We start from the raw sequence: 20486 nt of genomic DNA, 5'->3' as shown, positions 1-20486 counted from the left end.
ATTTCTTTCCTGATTAGTACTGTCATATAAAACACAGCAAGCAGTTTCATTCATCCTTGGGCCTTGTTTCATCAAAGTTCTCCAGTCTGGATGAGTCTTTTCTTCTTCTGTTTTATCTTCTAGATCACTCTACATCCAGTGAGGTATAATTCTCAAGGCTGTAACACATATTGAAATGCTGAAGAACTTTTAATCAAAATGATCCCCCAGGTCAAGTTCAATAAGATTATTTTGTCATTTAAAGTGTTTAATATTTTAAAAATAAGAAGGCCATATAACCAGGTAAGAAAACTTTTGTTTTGATTTGGGTTAAAATACAGATAAATTATCAGAGTATATTGTGCAGAGCAGATTTACTATTGATGGAAGGTTTCTTTCTATCCAAAAAAGATATCAAAGTGTATCTCCATAAAACTGTATATGTATATGCCAAAACAAATTCCCTTTTCTCTGTTTGAAGTCAACCCATTCCTTTCCTTCAGTCTTTTATATGATTGATCCATAAGCATAAGTTAATTCTGAAGAGTTATTGGCACAAAATAACTAATAGCATCTCCTTTTACTGGATTGATATCCATCTTTATGCAACTTGATTTAATATAGTATTTTTAATAATTGGTATTTTCTGTAACTATTTCCTGATGCCAAATTAATAAAATCCTAGAAACAGGGCTGCTTCCATGTTTTCCAGATTAATTCCTGTGTGTAAATTAAGCACCTATTGTCTGTCAATAAATTGTACTTACCTGCCCTTTACATAAACTGAAAAATTCAGTTGGAGCTATATAAGACTGAAAACAAGCAAAAACCAAAAAAATCCTCTGCATAATTTCATCAAATCTTCAAGGAGTTATTCTGGAGATGTTAACTGTCAAATTGTTTATAGAAATAGACAATTCACTTATTATTTCTTCCTCCTTTGAGAAAAAAAATTAGTTCTAAGACTTGAATAAGCACTGTCAAATAGAACATTTTCCCATTGCTGAAAACTTAATTTCATCTCTTGAATGAATGTTTAATTCCAGAAAAGCGACTGAACTTAAACATCAGAAGAAACCTGAGAAAATCTTGCCTTTTTGATCCTCATTCCCTGCTATTTTATCTAAAACTCTTTTATAAAATTTAAGACAATAAATAACAACTTGGAAATTCTTGCTCCCTTATCCTTTGGCATTCATTACCTTATTTTATCTACTTTTTATTCAATTAAATCTATTCAGCTCCAGCTAAAAACCAGTAACTTGTCAGATCCAGGAGCTACAAACATGAATCTGAAAATGCCTCTGCTGTCATAGTCTTCACAGCTTGGCAGAGAGGCTACACTAAGACTAACAACTCCAGCAAAGTATGATAACTCCTATGATAGAGGAAGGATCAGAGGGTGAGTTTGAAAGAAGAATCATTTCTGTCTGAAGGAGTGTGATGACTTGTCATAGGATCAAGGCATACCTGAAAGCAAAGGAGAGTCTAATTGCCAGACAGAAATGTGTTCATTGGTTGGAAATGCACTAAGGTTTCAGAACTAAGAGAAACCTTAGAGAAACCTTATCTATTGAAGCTCAGTGCATTGTATAAAATTGAGAATCCACCTAGATATGAAGAATGTAAGTTCATGAGAGCTTTATTTCAGCCAGTGGTTTTGGATGAACTGCCTTGTCTCTGAAAAGTTCATGATGGGGAAAGGATATTGAGCCAGTTAAGGTCAAAAGGGATCTTCAGCTTTATATGTAGTGATTTATTATTTCTTAAATTAGATCTCTCTGCTTTTTCCATATCTTCTTTTTTATTAATACTTTTGCTAGAAATATTGTAAGTTTACAGATACACCATGCATAAAATGATCTATTATTTTTAAATAATATATATTTATATATTAGTTATATAAAATTTTTTCAGAGGATTAGTAAACAAATTTGGAACCAAATCAAAATATATGAGGTTAATTTGTATTTTCTTCTTTCAACCATTTAAAAATATTTTTCTATTACTGAAACTTAAAACCACACACCAAAACAAGAGATTATTTAATTGGATATTGGAGTGATGGATTAATAAAGGCAGACTCAATCGTGTAAAAATAATAATCTGAGTAAAAGGTGATGAAATTCAGAATGAAGACAATATAATTTGAAAAGAGGGAGTGGGAAGGGAAGAGTAACTGCTTTGCAGCCTCAGCCCAAGGTCTTTTATAAAATAATCCCCTCTATCAAGGGGAATTACAGTTTTCTCTTTGTAAAAAAGAAGATACTTTTGCCTTACAATTTGTTGATTTTGTTTGTTTGAGTTTTTCATTTACAGAGTCTGGGAAAAGAGTACAAAACACCAATGAATCGATTATGATAACTCCAAATTATTATCTGTATTATTGCAAAGAGACTTCTAAACTGGAAAAGGAAAGTTAATGTTTAGAAGTCTTAAAGCCAAGTACTAAGAAGAATCCAGTCATTTTTAAAGGCATAAAATAAGGAAAATAATTGAGAAGGAAAGGAAAGAGGGAAAATAAAGTTATGTTTGTGGCTCACATTGTTAATAAGAAATACATGCATTTATTCAGGTTTGAATATTACAATTCATATTTCTCTTACCTTAGATGAGCCTTCTAAAATGCTACTGAATGCAATTGCTTTTATATATTACATTATTTCAATTCTCTTTAACTCTTCTATGTTAGGAAATGGAGAGATTTGATAAAAATCTGGTAGACTAACACTGGATAACAGGAATCAGTAAATTTTTTCCCTAATCAAAAGAAAGCAGTTCAAATTGTGTCATCAATAAAAATTTAAAGCATTGTTATTGTTCATCATCAAGTCCAAAAATACAAAGGAAAAGGCAAAGGATGAGGGATTGGGAGCTAAGGAGATTGATAAGTGAGAAGTCAAAGCAGAATGAAGTGACTGGATTCATGATGGTTATATTATAAATAAAATGAGAAATGTGGAAGTCTGTTCTTTATTTTTCTGTTTGCTTTTGTCTAGGTGATGGGTGCATGAGCAACTAACACCATCCTTATTTTATAAACAAGAAATCTGAGACTCAAAGTGCTAAGGTATCATACTTCAGTTCACATGCCCATCCCCATAAGATTCAGGGTATTTAATTAAACTAAATTTTTCTAATTTCCTTGTTCATAACTTATGACAATATGCATAAATTTTTAAATCCTTTTAAATCATGGATTTTAATGTGATCAGGTTTGGATTTTAGAAGGAGCATTCTACTATAGTTTATAAGTAGAAGTAATGTTATAACCATCTCCTGCCTAAACATTCTCAGTTCTTTCTTATCTCATACATGCCAACTCCAAGAACATTTGTTGCTTTTCATTGTTCACTATCCCATTTGCCAGTAAGATGAATTCCACAGTTTTAAATGAATTCTTGGAAAGTTGTCCATCTTACATATTATAGGTCTATGATTCTATTAGATGGCAACAGGTATACAGACTCATTTATTCTCTCTTATCTATTTGGGGGAATGGGGGATAAGGGCATGTTGAAGTGATCTGTATGGGGTTGTATTATTTTTGTAACTGTCCTATAAGTTTGAAAGTATTTCAAAATAAAAAGTTAAAAAAGAAAGAGAAAAACAGGGTAGATATTTCCCAATTAGAGCATGCCCTTAGGTTTCAAAGAGATAGGATCTACATCTAAAGTTTAAACTTGAAAAGTCTGACTAGATTAAATTCCTGGGGAAATCAGTTGGATTCCTTATGGGAAATACGATATGCACCATGTAGTTGAACGAAAAGGATACACACACACACATCTACCCATTTAATTCTTGAAGGAACCCTTTAAAATAGTTATTGCCATTTTGTAGATGAGGAAACCTAGACACAAAGAGGTTACATTGCTTGCCCAAGGTAGGATGCAAACCTTGGCAGCTTGATCATAGTCAGTGTTCTATATTTCAGTTGTATAATATATCTTACCATGTAGGGGAAGAGAAGATTGCCTTTGAAAACCTGTGATACTAAAGCATTCCTCTTATCCAGAATAATTGTAGCAAGACTGAAAATAAGGTTGTTTTTTTTTAATTGCTTGTTTTCTTTTGTGTTTTTTTTTTTTTTTTTTTTGGAGGGGGTGGTTGGAGAGCAGCTGTGGTATAAAGGGAATAAAAACCCTGGGTATGGAAATAGACATGTTGCATTTAAGACATAGTTTTACCACTTATTGATTTTGTCATATTAGGGTGATTCATTGTACAATGAAAACTAACATTTATTAAGAGTTTACTATTTGCCAAATTCCACCATAAGAGTTCTTATATCTGTAGAATTATTTTAGCCTTATAAGAAAGTTCTGAGATTGATCTGAGATTGGTAGTATTATTGTTTTCATGTTATCATTAGAAAACTGAGAGGCAGAGAGCTTTGGAAGTGGTAAGGCCAAGATTTGAATGTGGTTCCAGATACACTATTTTTGACTTTGAGTGCAGAGCCTCATTTCCCCTATCTGATAAGTTTGAATAAGACCCTCTACCTCCATGACTATTATGAGTATCAGTGGAGGGACTTAAGAAACAACACTATATATATTTAATGAGGCATGAGAGACCCTTGAGGATAAATCTCTACAAAGTAACCCATATTCTAGTGTAATCACCAATTTTGCTTAACTGCTCATTTCTTGAGTTAGATACTGAATTAAAATGATAGGGGGTGACAATGTGATTGGGAAAGCCATATGGACCACACTGCCCTTTGTCTAGTTTATGGTGGATGAGTAGAAAAATGGGGGAAGGAAAAAAACAAACAAACGAACAAACAAAAAAGGCACCCAGTGTTCTTTTTTACTTTAATTGCTCTTTTTCACTTTAATTTATTTTCTTGTTATTTTTGTGTGTGTGGTAATGAAGGTGTCAGGGATTGGTGATGAATGCACAACTATGTGGTGGTACTGTGAACAATTGAATGTACGCTTTGTTTTGTATGACTGCATGGTATGTGAATATATCTCAACAAAATGAATTAAAAATAAATAAATAAAATGATAGGATCCCAACAGTTAGAGAAAGAGCCTGGTATGCTGGAGCTGCTTTGTACAATGCATTGCTGTGGGACTCCAGGGTATTGTGTCTGGATTCACCAAGAAAGGAGATTGAAGACTGTCCATACTGTTGAGAAATTAACTAACTGAAAAAGCACACTGATCTAAATTTCAAGGTATTTCTGTACTTAGAAAGAAGACACTTTAATCTTGGAGAAATATTTTACATGAGAGTTGACAAGAGTCCAGGGAATTTACAGCATTTGTTCAAAATAACACAGCATACTAATGACGTGTTGCTGGAACATAACAATCTTTATGGTATATTAGAATACATTAAAAATCTTTACTTATTAATATATATGCATGAGTATAAATAGGCTATATATTAATTAATAAGCAAGATTGGTGTTCAAGTTATATGAAAGTGTTAGAAACACACAGCAGTTTCTGTATTTAGTCTTACAAATCTTGGAAACTGTATGCAAGTTCTATGGGAGGCAGTAAACTTTATGGATAAAGAGCATGGGCTTTGAAATTTCAAAAAGTCAGTCAATGAACCCCAGCTCTGACCCTTATTATTGCTGTGATGTTCAGTGTATTACATAATCTTCTAATATTTATGTTTTCATCTAGGAAACTGGGACAAACAATGACTATTTTGTAGAGTTGGTGTAAGAATAAGTCATGATAATGCAGATCAATTAATTAAAACAATACTGCATTGGTGGGTACAAAATATATGGTACCTTTTATTAATGGAAGAATTTAGGTAATTTGACTCTAAGAAAATTTGTAAATGTTTGAAAAATATCAGAATATGGTAGAGTTATACATGATTGAATTAATAAAAGGAAAACTGAGAAATACATTATTAAAGAGTCAGTTTTTTTATCAATACAATTCATATCTGATATTTTCCATGCAATGTAGTTTCTAGGATGTGCCTAACATCAGTGAGGAGGCCATGTGCTAATGAATAGGTAAGAATATTTTATCAGTTTGACAAGAATTGCAGACTCATCTACATTTTGAAATTATTAAAAATAGTTCATAGAAAGTCTTCAATTTATTCTTGGTCCAATTACGGCAAATTTTTCATGAGGAAAAAATATATCTTGCTCAATAGCTCCTTTTAATCCAGGTAAACACTTTGTTGTTTTTGTTTTTGTTTTTTTCTAGGAAAAGACAGATTAAACAGTTAAATAAGAATTTTCATCATGCCCTTTCTGAACTTTGTTTTATAAAGCAGCCACACACAAGAATAATATGAAATTAAACTGTATTATCATAACTTCTTATCATAGTTTTAAGAGTTCTACTTACTAGCTAAGTAATGTTAGTTTTGCTAAGAGGCACTCTATTATAAAGGTTAAGTGCTTGGGCTCTGGAATGTTACCGCCATAATGGTGATAATAATTATAATGATGCCCGCCTCTTAAAGTTAATGTTCTGGCATATAATAAACACATAGAATGATAGCTTCTCTAGTCCTTGACTCTTCATTCTTTCACACCCCACAGTGATTCTATTAGCACATCTTGTCAGCCACAATTTCAAAATATATCACATCACTGAACACATCTCATCATAACCATTGCTAACACCATATCTAATCCACCATATCACTCACCTTGACTATTGCACTAGCTGGTTAATTAGTCTCCCTGCTGCTCCTCTTTGCTCTAAGCCTATTTCCACACAGTAGTCATAATGATTGTTCAATCAGTAAATCAGTTTATGTGATTTTCTTACACAAACTAATCTCCTTCCCATCAAATCTATTTAAAAAATCAAAAATTTCAAGTACAAAGTCCCTACCTGATATTTATCTTGCTCAAACTTTTCGAGCTTCGCTGATCCTCAAACTGGTCCAGCACATTGTCTTTCTACGGACTTTGCTTGCATGCCTCTTCCCCCAGCTCACCAATTCACTTCCTTCTGGTCTCTGCTCAGGAAACACCTCTAGAGACTCCCTTTTGCACGCTAGCTCCTTACCAAGTCTTTTTTTTTTTTTTTTTTTCATTAAAGGATTTATCACTACTGGTGTTTCAGTATAGATTCATTTGTTGTCTGTTTTCCCCACCAGGATATGCACTTTATGGAGCTAGACTGTTTGCCTGCTTTGATAACCAATGTACTGTTCTGAGAGCTGTATTGAGCAGTGCCTGCCAAATAAATAGTACATGCCCAATATACACATGTTGTATGAATGGCAGGTAATCAGTCAGGCACTGTATTAAGTACTTTGAATATATTATCTCATTTGCTCTTCCAAACATTCTTATAAAGGAAATGTCTTTGTTCCTACTTTCACACATTAAATAACTAAAAATCAAGGAAGTCAAATTATTTCTCTGGAAGGAAACAAATCCTCTATGTGAGTCAGGATGTGAATCTGCATCCTAATGATTTCAGAGTGCCCACTATTTCTGTCTTGCTGTGCTCCCATTCTAATCTTTCCATATCTGAAATCAGGCAAATGAAGCTTTTATCTCTGCAGCATGCCATTATTTTACATCATGACACCATAAGCCAATGTAAAATCTTCATCAAACAGGACTGTCATTTTGGAAGGAGTTCCTTTTTGGGCCATTAAAATCAAATCAAAGTCCTGTGTGTTTTTGATAATGTGCTTTCATCTATCTATTTGTTCTACTGAGGTATGCAATGTGAATACTTTATTAAAAAGTGATGTGCATGTTTTGAGTCTGGGAACTTCAGGATTCATATTTCTCTTTAATCTTACGAGCTTTGAGGCTGAATCAGTACAGTAGGGTTTTCCTAAGATAAAATTGAGAGTTTGGCCATATATATCCTGTCAGGACTGGCCATGGTTGTCTTGGCCCCACTTAATATAAAATTATTGTTACTTCTAATTACCCTTGTGTTTATATTTTATGAAGGCTTTCAGTTCTTCAAAAAAAATCATAACACAAGTCCATGACTTTCTTATCAATAGCTGATTGTTTGGCACTAAAATTCATTCTCAGAAACACCCAAATACTCATTTCTCCCTCACTGGAGTGAGCACCTTTGTTTTATGATAAAACTTATGTAATGTGAGAAATGCAGATGTTATTTGAAAAGAAAAATCCCTGCTGGGTATTTTTCCTGGGAGATGGGTTTTGCAGCTAACATAAATGCCTCACAGAACTGGTGCATCTAAATAAATAACTTTTACTTTAAATTCTATTGAAATTGGCGCTAAGCAGACTAATTTCAAAGCTTTCACTGGAAGTAAAATTTGTAAACACCATTGTGAACAGGATTGATTTTCATAAACGCATTCTTCCTTCTGACCACTGAAATCATACTTCTTCTTTTAAGGCCTTCAACTGATTAGATGAGACTTCTCTCATTGCTGAAGGCCACCTCTTCAGTTGATTGTAGACATAGTCAGCCATAGATGTAATTGTCTTACTGATGATTTAAATCCATGAAATACTCTCACAGCAACGATCAGGCTACTGCTTTTTTGACCAGACAACTGGACACCATAACCTAGCCAAGTTGACACATGAATTTTACCACCACAGTTGGGTTCTCTTTTCTTCTTCTTCTAAACATAAATTATGAAAATATTTAAATTGCAAATCACAGTGAAGCTGAGTATTTACACTTATTACATATGCAGAAGCTGAAAGAAACAATGAATTAAGACATACAGCAAGCTGCTAATTTCTCTCCATTTAAGAACTGATTTAACTCTGGGTTCCTCTGACAGGACATGAGGCCATCCATGAGGTTCCTGAGGTTTCCCTCATACCATGGCTAAGTAGAACACAGTGATCTCAAAGGAAATAAGAACAAAGTCCTCCGGGACAGTAAGTCAGAATTTTTGGCTACACCATTCTCTCACATAGGTATACAAGCATATTCAAATACCACTAGAAAAGAACCTGCATGCACATGGTGCCAACTACCAGAAATTTTGCATAGAATTAGAGTGGAATAGTGTCTTTGACTTTTTAGGTGATTCTATGTGTCAGGTTGTGGTTGATTCCTGAAGACACTGTTAAAACAAAAACAAAAACAACCCCCTAGAGAGAAAATCCACGTTCTGAGACAAAATATTTTATGTAGGCAAAAGCATAAATTAACTCATTAAACTTAGAATCACAAGAAAACAAGGGCAGTGACAACAATAAAAATAATTTCCTTGAATATATTCAACTAGAAGGCAAGGCATTTTCCTACAGAAAACATTATCACTTTCCCACTACTCCAAAGATAACTGAAAAATAATTTTAAGGCAGAAGGGCCCAGATCAAAACCATAAGTAAAAACTGACCCCAACAATTGGAGAACACAAGTCACAGATCCCACACAGGAACACTGGTAGAGCCATCCAAGAATGTCAACACCACTCAAAACTAGGCCTACAGTTTTGTCTTTTGTGAATGTGAATGGCTGGAGTTTCCACATTGCTTTACAGAACAGTTCCGTCTGAAAAGGTCCAGGCAGTAAGTGAAGCCAAAGAGTACAACATGAGAATAGCTTCCCACAATGCCTTTGTCCTCTGACAAATGCACTCAGTTTGAATGCTGATGTCTGGCTTCAGGCTGGCAGTTCTTCAGCTGGGCCTCTTCTTACCCGTGCTTTAAGTCTTCTGCACCCATCACACAGGGTAGAGTTCGGAAGGACTCTCACCATAGCAATACTTTCCTTTAGGATTCCTATGGGTATTCTCGTGCTGCACCCTCCGGGATGAGGTCCTGCATTTAGTTAAACACAATTCAAAGTGATCTTCCACTACCATAAGAGGTTTTGGAAGGTCATGGCTGCCTGGTTGAGGAAGCGCTCCAGGAGAAGTTGCTTATTGGGCAGGTAACAGGAGACACTACTCACAGGTGCTGCGGCAGCCATTGGACAAGCAGCCATTGCAGCAGTATTGCTTTGTGCTAGGCAGGATGACGTGACAGCAGCTATTCACCAGCAAATCCTTCCTTTCACAAGCATATCCTAGTTATCTGTGAATAGGTGCTTCCCTTGAAGGGAGTTACAGCACTGATTGCCTAGTCACATGCTACTGCCCAGGTTAAACTGCACTTTCCAGAGAATGGGCAGATCATGGTCTTGAACCTGGAGGAGATTCCGATCTCTCACTGCCCTCTCCTCCTTTTCTGCAGAATCTGGCACCACACCATGGCTGCCAGGTTCACTATCCTGGTGTTCATGTGGGGTGCAACAGCCAGGGCCCAGAGCAGGGCTTACACACCCCTACAGCTCCATTCCTACAATGTAGTTTTAAGCCCATTAAAGGCATTCTCCATTTCTATTACAGTGTTTTTTATTTTTTAATTTCCAGACATTCCTTTTGATTCATTCTTAGTTTCCATCTCTCTGCTTACATAACCCATTTATTCTTGGGTTCCATACTTTTCTTAGAAACTTCAGCAAAATAATAATAGTTTAAAATTCTCCCTCTGATAATTTCAAAATCTCTGCTATTTTTCAGTACAGTTTGATGCCTGTTTTGCCTGTGATTTCCCTTGCCTTTTAGTATGACTTGTAATCTTTATTTTTTAAAGCCAGAGATGATGTATTGGGTAATAGGGACTGAGCTATATAGAGACCTTTAGTGTTAGTTTTTATATTTATCTGGTTGGGATGTAGCCTGTCTTTACTTTTTATGATAGCTGTAAATGTCAGAAGTTATGATTTTCTCTAGTATTCTTGTGTTTTTCTCTCCTGTTGTCTAGAAGGAACACTTTCTTAAATTGAGACTGAGCCTTGCAGTTTTTTTTTTTTCAGCTGCAAACCACTGTTGTTACATGGGGGACCTGTTAATGTGATAAGTGTGGTGCCTGTTGCAACACAAGGCATTGTGGGAACAAAGGCTCAGGCACAAGGGAAACTTTCAGCAAATGACTGCTTTATTACTTACACAGCACAAAGGGTCCAAAAGAGCAAGGGAATAGATTCCATTATGGCTGGTCATCTGGGGAGGCCAAACTGCTTGGGTCAGGGTTGGTGGGTGGCAGCTCCACGTGCCCCAAGTCGTGTAGGAGGGGAGAGACCCTATGCTGTTTGACTGTGGAGTATTTATCTACCCCAGGGGAGGAAAACTTGCCACAGAGAATTCCTGCCTTGATAAGCATCTGGGGCTGCTTGCTCCTGGTTTTTGGGTTTAAGGTCTGATCAGGCCTTTTCTTAGACCTAACATGTCTCTCAGAGTTGCGGAATGGAAACAGACTGAAACATAAGGACACAATAGAAAAGGAGGCAGGGAGTAGGTAGGACTGGGAGATGGCCTTTGAGCCTGTGTCTATAACTTCCCTAGTAAAGGTTTTGGGGAAAGAGGAAGCATTCTATAACCCTATGTTTATGTTTCAGTCTTAGTAGGCTTGTGATTCTGTGTTGTGACCTTCATGAGTGCTCCTCAGCTTCCAAACTCCCTTAGGTGAGACATCAGTGCTAGACTCTTCAGGAGTTCTCACACTGAAAAGTAGAATGAGGAGTCAGTCAATGGTAACACAAAAGACCTGGTATCTGACCAAAATTGTGGGTGTAGACAGCAGTTGGAACAATTTCTGTACTAATATATGGCAGTAGAGGACCTACCCTCTTGAGAGGCATTGGACAACTGTGACATCACTAGCCAGAGTGATCATCTTCCATCACCAGTAATTTATACTGATTATTGTTAATGACTGTATTCCCAGTCATGAGCCAGTCTCTGTAATGAATGTAAAGTATGTAGCAGATTCCATGCCTTTTGTGTATATGAAAAAAGCCACAACTGTGATTGGAAAGACTTTGGATAATCTTACCAGTCTTGTCTACCCTTCAATTTAGAGAATGGAAGCCTATACAAGATATTTCTCAAAGTTTAATTCATGGACCACTACATTAGTGTCACCATGATTCTTATAATAGTGTTTGATTCTTAAATAATTCCATCCAAGATCCTCTGCATCTGAATATCTGAGGAAAGGCCAATAGACATAGTTGATTCATACATATTGTTTTTAGTGTCCTTGGAAAGAAGGGATTCCTGCAGTAATATCAAGACATGAATTTTTTCCAGGAATTTATGATCACAGTAGAATGCACTCAATAACAGCTCTGTGGTCACCATGCTTTAATTCAGGAGTGTTTGTTCATCAGGTACTTGACAGAGTATCAGATAAACTCTCTCCTTTCTGTCCATCATGAAGAAATTGACATACTCTGGATTCACAACATGGTTCATACATCTCTCTTGGAGGAAAAACTTTAACGAGTCTTTCCAACATAAAGATTAGAATTATAACCTTATAATGTGGTTTTAGAAAATGGCTCAAAACTCAAAATTGGCTATTTATGAGAAACAGTCTGAGAAGAATAAATTACTCTCTCTCACAGAGTTCAGAAATGAAAAGTTCAGACTAGGAGCAGATCCTTGTGACAGAATCAGGATTTGAATCCAAGTCCTCTGGTTTCAAATACAGTTCTCTGAATGCAAAACATGTGTTTCATGGTTTCAACAGTTGGACTCTCCTCCTAAACATCCTTGTGTCCACATCTCCAAGCACCTCTGTCTCTCATCCTGAAAGTCTTAAAGGACTCCAGTGATCTAATTAAGACCCAGTCTGAATGCATGGAGCCACACTTCCATGGAAATATCTAATCAAAATGTTTCACAGTTGGGTGAGTCGTATCTCCATGGAAACAACCTAATCCAAAGATCCCACAAGATTGGATCAAAATAACATGGCTTTTGTGGGGGGCATAATATTTCCAAACTGGACATCTCCCTCAGTCTTAATGTTGCCTTCTGCTTTTGGTTATTATTGCCCCTCTCCCTCTATTCATTTAATGCCACAACCCCCAGCTTCCCATTATAGTGATTTTTACTATTCTTCATTTTCCCCAATATGACCCACTTTCAAGGAAAATTTGGATTTTAACTCATTCCCAATATCCTGCTTCTTATCTCTTCTATAAAATATCTCATTTCTTATACATTAAAAATGCAAAGTTCTTATTGTCTACCATGTTGTTTTGCTACTTGTGTATTTCATGAATTCAGTGTTTTTAGTTTTTTAGGTTTTGGTTACAGCCCTAAAACTATTCTCATCAACTAGAGAATAAGCTCTCAGAAGACAAGACATATACTGAACTCCTTTTTTATTCCCCAAAATGGGGCCAGTGCAGAACCCAACATAGTAGCTTATGAATTACTTTGTGCTAATATAAGGTTGCAAAAATGGATAAATGAACATAAATATCCCAAGTTTCTCTATTGAATTTTCAATCTACTTCTTAATTCCTAATGCCTTTGCCTAGGGCACTTCACTAGCTCATCTATAAATTAATCAAGTTTCATACAGTACACATTCTTTGGGTGTCTTAGTAAAATGAAAAGATAAAGATAACATGGCTTTTTAAAATTAAATAATCCTTAAAACCCACCATTTTTTCAGATAGAAAAATATAAAATATATTGCTACCAAAGATTGAATAGAATCAGTATAATCCACAGTGATTAATAATAATAAAGAATAAATCTGTTTCCTCCTCTGGTAGCATATCAATTAATTCTAATGGAGAAATTTTGCTAAGCAGTTTTCTATAGGGTAACAAAAATTCACTAAAATTAAATTAAATTTGTGTATACACACACACATATATACCATAAATTATATAACTTATATATGAATATGTACACACACATACATTTATTTCCTGATAACAGGTTCAAAAAATACATACACACACCTACAGTATATATATATATATATATATTTTTTTTTTTTTTTTTTTTTTTCCTGATACCAGGTTCAAAAAAATTAACTTTGCTTCTTGAAAAGGCCAGAGAAGCTTGGCTTACCCCTTACTTTGTACAATAAGTCATGACTTATGGGACAATAATTTCAATAAGTTTTTCAAATTTTCATGAGGAAATCTGGCCCCAATGTTTATTAAAAATTTATTCCTGGGAAGTGATTGCTAGGGAGCTCACTTCAAAGTTGTGAGTTAGTTCTCTTCTTCTGTATCAGATGAGGTGTATTACCAGTAATTTGTAACCAATTATAGTCCAATTAAATGAGTAGTTTAGTCAATAATATTTTCTTAAACCAATTTATGTTGATATTTCTGTTGCTTAAAAATAGAGGTTTTGCAACTACTGGAAATGTTTCTGCCTTCCTTTCCTTATTCAGAAAAGCTCATTCTTTTTTTTCTAATTGCACTTTAAATATTACCTCCCTGTGAATGCTCATAATCAGCTTGACATGTGGTCACTAACTATATTATAACATTAATCATATAAAATTATAGTTTTATGTTTACATGTGTCTCTCTAATTTATTAAAGATTTTCATTGAACATCTATTCTGTGGCCTATAGTATGTCAGGCCTTAGATAGAGATTAGGGAATAATAAAGATGAATCTAGTCCCTGCCCTTGTTGAATCAATAAGTTAACTAGTTAGAGATGTGATGTGTGTTTTCAAAAGGGAACTGCATAACAGTAAGGAAGTTGTATAGTCTCAGGATGACAGGATGGGTCTCATGTTCATGTTTTTATATATTTTTAAATCATCAGTGTATAGTCCTTTTTATGGTGATATTAGATGCATTAAAATATTTTACTGAATGGATGCAAAATTCAAAACCTACTTCCTTCTGAATTTTTATTGAATGTCTTTTCTCTACAATTATACAACCTTTTATAAATTTATGAAGCAAAATCAACATTGACTATCCTTATCTTTTCTTTTCTTTTTTTATTTTTTAATTGAAGAATTAAATTAGTAAATTAGTAAAACATATGCCTAGGATCTTTGGAAACTTCCTCGATTATAAATACACAAGGCACTTTTGGCAAAGGCTTATGAATTGTTCTGAATTACTATTCCACCAAAAATCTGCCACCTGATGTCATAGACTAGCACCACAAATTTCTTTTCTCTTCAACTTTTCACATCATTTTTCTCTCTTATTCTCTAAGCAACTTCTATATTGCTGGTGCACTCATTAAAAAATTTCTCAATCTCTTCGTCCCCATGGCCATTTATTGCAAAGAAAACTTTTTTTCTTACTCTGAATTTTAATGATGAATGTAGAAACAATGAATAGAAAATACTACCCTGTTGAGGTGAGAAGCTGGCCTTGGCCACCAGCTAAGTGACTTATGCAATTCACTTCTGAGCCTCTATCAATCACCAATAATAATAATAACAAACAGACACATACAGTGAATTTTCAAGGTATTCAAATATAATAGAAATAATGAAAGATAAATCATGAAAGACTTGAAAAGTAATATGCTTTCTTTTCATTTGCATTTATAGGATTACTGGTTTAGAAATTCAGACCATGATTATTGAAATAAAATACTGTTACAGAAAAAAACAAAGAACTGGAAGACATAAAAAGGCAGACACTACTTCATAACACGACAATAATTCAGGTAGATAAGTCACTTAATTTCTCTGGAACTCAGTTTCCTAATGTACTGAATTAATATAATATATTTTGTTTTTATTACTGATTTTCAGTACTGGTCAGTGTTTAACACAAATTTATTAAAGAAAGAATGTCCATCAGTAGAACACATGTTGGAGTGTGGAAAAAAAAATAGGTAGATTATTTCCACTTGTTCTCCTAGTATCTCCTTTAACCATTGCTATTCTTCAGGGAAAGATCAAGCAGTATTTTGGAGACAGCCTGTGCACATGGGATGGATGATCCTTTGGGGATGGACTCAATATTAACTTTTATCCCACTCCTAAAATTGATTTGGCATACATGAGAACTGTCAGAAACTAAAGTTTCAAGAAAATATGTTTCAGAATTTTAGTAACCTTGGATAATATTTTATATGTTACACATTATTCTAGGCATTGAAGGGTACGCAGTCTATTTGTGTAGACCACCAGACATAGAGACGAAGGACTGAGTATGATTAGTGAGAGTAGATTTATGAATAATGTGGTGTAAGGGTTCAGTGGAGGGAATAACACATTCTCCCTGAGAAGAAGGAAGTAGATCAGGAAAGATTTCATGAAGGATGATATATTTGAACTGAATTCCTATGGAAGAGGAGACGTTTGCTAGAAAATGAAAGCAGAAAGGAGAGGACTTTCCAGGAAAAGGCAACACCTTGTGCAACTTCAGAGAGTCATGAAGAAACGTCTCTGAATCTTCTAATTACTGCTCTTTCCACATATACTGCATAGATAACTTTTCCAATTGTTTTCTGTTTTAGGGTAGGCATCCACTTGATCATGGTCCTTTTAAATTTCCTTATAACTGACAGAAAAAAAAAATAGCATGGTTGCTCATCCGAATCTCAAAAGGACAAGTGGCTAAGTTTCTATTGAAATTCTCTTCCCCTCCCCCTCCCTCCCACCCCCACCCGCCCACTCTCACAGAAACTCCAATGGAACAAGTCAAGTTTTCCTGAGAAGACATTTATCACTTGTCTACCACCATGGTAGCACTACCATACTTTAAATTCTGAAGCTCAGCAAGCATGGATGGGAGATAGCAAGCCATCAATCTTCCCTACCTACAGATGCCCTTACTCTGGAGTAGTTTCCTTAATGCTGCCTTCACTTGGTTTGAAATAGAGGTGAAATCTCTGAGGTAGGTGTGAGAAGTGTACAGAAAACCAGCTATTCCTTTTGGAGAAACCCCCACTTCCTCTTCTCTATTATTCTCATGTCTTATATTTAAAATGGAGTTGCATAATTTACTATGAGAAGCAAAAGCCACTGATTTTAATATTCTACAAATGGACCTAGGCTCTCTCTAATATTTTTACTTATTCTCATCTTTGGGCTACATTTTTTAAACCAGGCAACAAAGAAAGTCTCATTTTTCATCTTGTCAGACATTTTATACCTCCTATAATATTCACATTGTCTTGTAGAGCAGGTATTATTATCTCCCTTTTCCAGATGTGGAAATTTATGATCACAGGGAGCATATAATTATTCCACTTTCACACAGGTAGAAAATGGTGGTGGAATTGAAAGATAAATCTAAATGTATTTGACTTGAAAGCTCATGATTGCATTCCCTGTGCCAACTGTCCACTTCAGTTTAAGCAAGGAAGTAATTGAGAGAACAGTCACTGACTGGAAAATAAGGGGCAATTATCTGAAGAACAGAAATTTGGATGTGTGGTCTACTCTTGCTAGTTATCACTCTCAAAAGAAAGGTCTGCATTTCAGAATGCTCCTCAAAAAACAAACAAACAAACAAACAAACAAAAAACAGAGACTTTAGTTGCTTGACCATCATGCTGAATATGCATAGTCTGGGTAAAGTATAAATAATTTCTAATATCTGCTATTGAAGCTAAAAGTTGACTTGGCTAGAGATAGACAATCAACTGTGAAACCCAATATGGGTTTTGTTCTTGGTTTTGTTTTGTTGTGTGTGTATATGTGTGTGTCTTAACCTTGTGAAAAGTTGCATTGCTTTTGTCTTAGGGTTAAACTTAAGTTATGCATCCTTAGATGCCAATTCTTAACAGCCTGCCCCAGGAGAAGTTTACTTAGAAACAAAAAACAAAGGCTAATTATTTTTTATTCTGTCTTTTATTAGTGAGTTTTCTATTCAAAGGGATAACTAAGGATTGCTTGTGATTAACACCAAATATTGTTTAAAAAACACAAACCTGAAATTAAAAAGGCTACCTGGGAAGTATGGCATCCCCAGACATTAGAAGCATAAAGGATTTTGGAGAAGCTCTGGTCTTTATCCACCACTTCACCCCACTTTTTCCACTATGCATATTACGTCTCATATGACTCTCTGCTACTCCCTTTTCTCATTTGTAAAATAAAAACTATTCCGGAAAGTATTTGCACAGGTGTTTATTCCTCTATTTAATATTTATTGGCTGTCCATTGAGAATGAAATCATCTATTACTGGACACAGGGGATGGAAACTGCCTACCACAACCACCCTACACACATAGGCAGTGTACTGTTTAAATTAGCATGGTTTTAATTTTGCATTACTTTCTTTACATAACTTTACTCCAGGGATGCTTTAGCAAATGCTTGGATGACTCATTACAGGATTTCCTTAAAGGAACAATCTACTCTTCAATAGAAGAACATCAAAAAACAGTTCTTGCCCTATAGCTTCTGAATCCCTCACCTCAAAATCCTCACCTTGATGTTTCTACCAATGCTAATCCTTTAAGTAAATAAAGAGCAACCCTGGGCCATTCAGGACCAGGCTTGGTACTATCAGCTAGAACTTGGTATACTCCTACTGAAAAGAAGCAATTTTGCAGAACATCAATTTCAGATAAGGCCCCTCTGTGACAGATCAAGACAAAAAAAAGACTAATTTGTAACATTTCTTAAAATAGACATAAACGTGGACACTGTCCAACCACAACATACCCTCTCTTGGTTAAAATGAATACCTGCCTTTCTCTGTCAAATACACTTTTAATTTTACTCTAATCTTCTCTCTACCTAGATATGGCCATTAAAGACGCTCAGTCATTAATTATCACACTTACTGAAAATATCTAACCCAAACAAAGCCCCACTTCCTTGGAGTCTCTCCCAAATCAACTAAAACAAGCCCAAATCCTATGGTAAATTTTTCATAACACCTTCTTACTGAGAGGTCCCATGTTTCCTATGATGTGCATTTTGCCTCTCTGCAAGGAGTAATGAACCCAACTTGTGCAACTACAAGGTGGTTTTGCTGCTTTCTGGCAGTTTTAAATCATGATCCTCATCAAACCCTAATCTGGACCTATGCTTCCCCTTAGTTCTCACATCCCATCCCCACCCTTTGTTTTGAAAGATCCACCCTAAATCAAACATCCAATTCTCAATTCAACTTCTGATAGATTGCCAAAGCTCCCTCAAGGCGGTGTTCTCCCTGTACACTCTAAACACAACTTTTTCCTATCTATAGGTTGTGTTGCTGATATTTGGGGAACTGGCATTTGATACCATCTGGTAACAGGCATTCTGCTAGACCCATAATAATGCCAACAAAAATAATTTAAGTCTTTCCAGCATTTTATCCAAAAAAATGCCTGATGTGTGATCATGTTTTTTATGGTGATATGCAATTATTTAATTTATATGTAATTTATAATGTTAATGAGATCACAACTCAAGTTTTTAGAATTGCCTGTCCTTCCACTCGGCTACCTAAGTAATCAAAATTGTTCATATCATGTGTATTTTATTTAAAAACCTTACAAAGGCATGGTTTCCAATTGCATTCAGAATTCATCCTATTCCTTACTTTGGCCTACAAGACTATAAATGATATGACATCTGCCTATCTGTCAACTCTCATGAACTGACACTTGCCCACTTATTTCTGAGTATAGCTACAGAGCCCTTCGCTTCCATCCTAATGCATGTATCAGCTTGGCCATGCCTTAGGCCCTGACACTATTTCATCTGCAAGAAAATCTCTTCTCTATAACTTTGCATGGATTCTCATTGTTCAGGGATGTTCAAGGTCCTTTTCTGACTTCCATATATAGTGCCAGTATGCAAAATTTACCTAGGACATTTTTTTCACTAGCATTGCTTCCACTTATTTCAGTTTTAAGAAATCTAAAACACAATAATAAAACCTACTGTCTTAGTTTGCTAATGCTGCAGAATGCAAAACACCAGAGATGGACAGGCTTTTATAAAACGGGGGTTTATTTCACTACACAGTTACAGTCTTAAGGCCACAAAGCATCCAAGGTAACACATCAGCAACCGGACACCTTCACCTGAGGATGGCCAATGGCGTCCGGAAAACCTCTGCTAGCTGGGAAGGCAGCCGGCGTCTGCTCCATAGCTCCAGCCTCAAAACGGCTTTCTCCCAGGACGCTCCTCTCTAGCAAGCTTGCTCCTCTTCAGAACATCACTCCCAGCTGCACTCTCTTTCCTCTTTGAGTCAGCTCGTTTATATAGCTCCACCGATCAAGGCCCACCCCGAATGGGTGGGGTCACACCTCCATGGGAACATCTCATCAAAATTATCTCCCACAGCTGGGTGGGGCACACTCCAAGCAAATCCAACCATCACCAAAACGTCTGCCCCACACAAGACCACAAAGATAATGGCATTTGGGGGACACAATACACTCAAACCGGCACATTCCACCCCCTGGACCCCAAAATGACACTATCTTTCCAAATACAAAATACATTCATTTCATCACAATATCACAGAAACTTAAATCATTTCAATAACAAAAGTACAAGATCCCATCAAAATCAATTATAGGCATGGCCAATCCTAAGGCATAATTTTTCTTTAGCTGTGGATTTGTGAACTTAGAACAAGTTATGTGCTCCCAATCTACAAAGGAGAGACATTCATAGGATAAACATTTCCATTGCCATAAGGAGAAACAGTAAGGAAAACAGGGTTAACAGGAGCAAAACAGTTCCTAAAACCCACCGGACAAAGTCCATTAGATTTCAAAGTCTGAGAGTCATTTACAGAACAACGTTGCATCCTTGGGGCTTGAGAGAGCGGGAGCCTAACCCTTCCCAAGGACCTTTT

At 35.7% G+C, this 20486-nt stretch overlaps 1 pseudogene; it reads right to left on the bottom strand.

The window, feature by feature from the left end:
- Positions 1-9612: 9612 nt before the first annotated feature.
- LOC119536939 overlaps positions 9613-20486 on the bottom strand; it is a 79229-nt pseudogene continuing 68355 nt past the window's right edge.

Source organism: Choloepus didactylus, chromosome 6 (assembly GCF_015220235.1).
Source record: "Choloepus didactylus isolate mChoDid1 chromosome 6, mChoDid1.pri, whole genome shotgun sequence".
Lineage (NCBI taxonomy): Eukaryota > Metazoa > Chordata > Mammalia > Pilosa > Megalonychidae > Choloepus > Choloepus didactylus.
The sequence above is the reverse complement of the archived record's forward strand: the minus strand, read 5'-3'. Positions and strand labels throughout refer to the sequence as shown.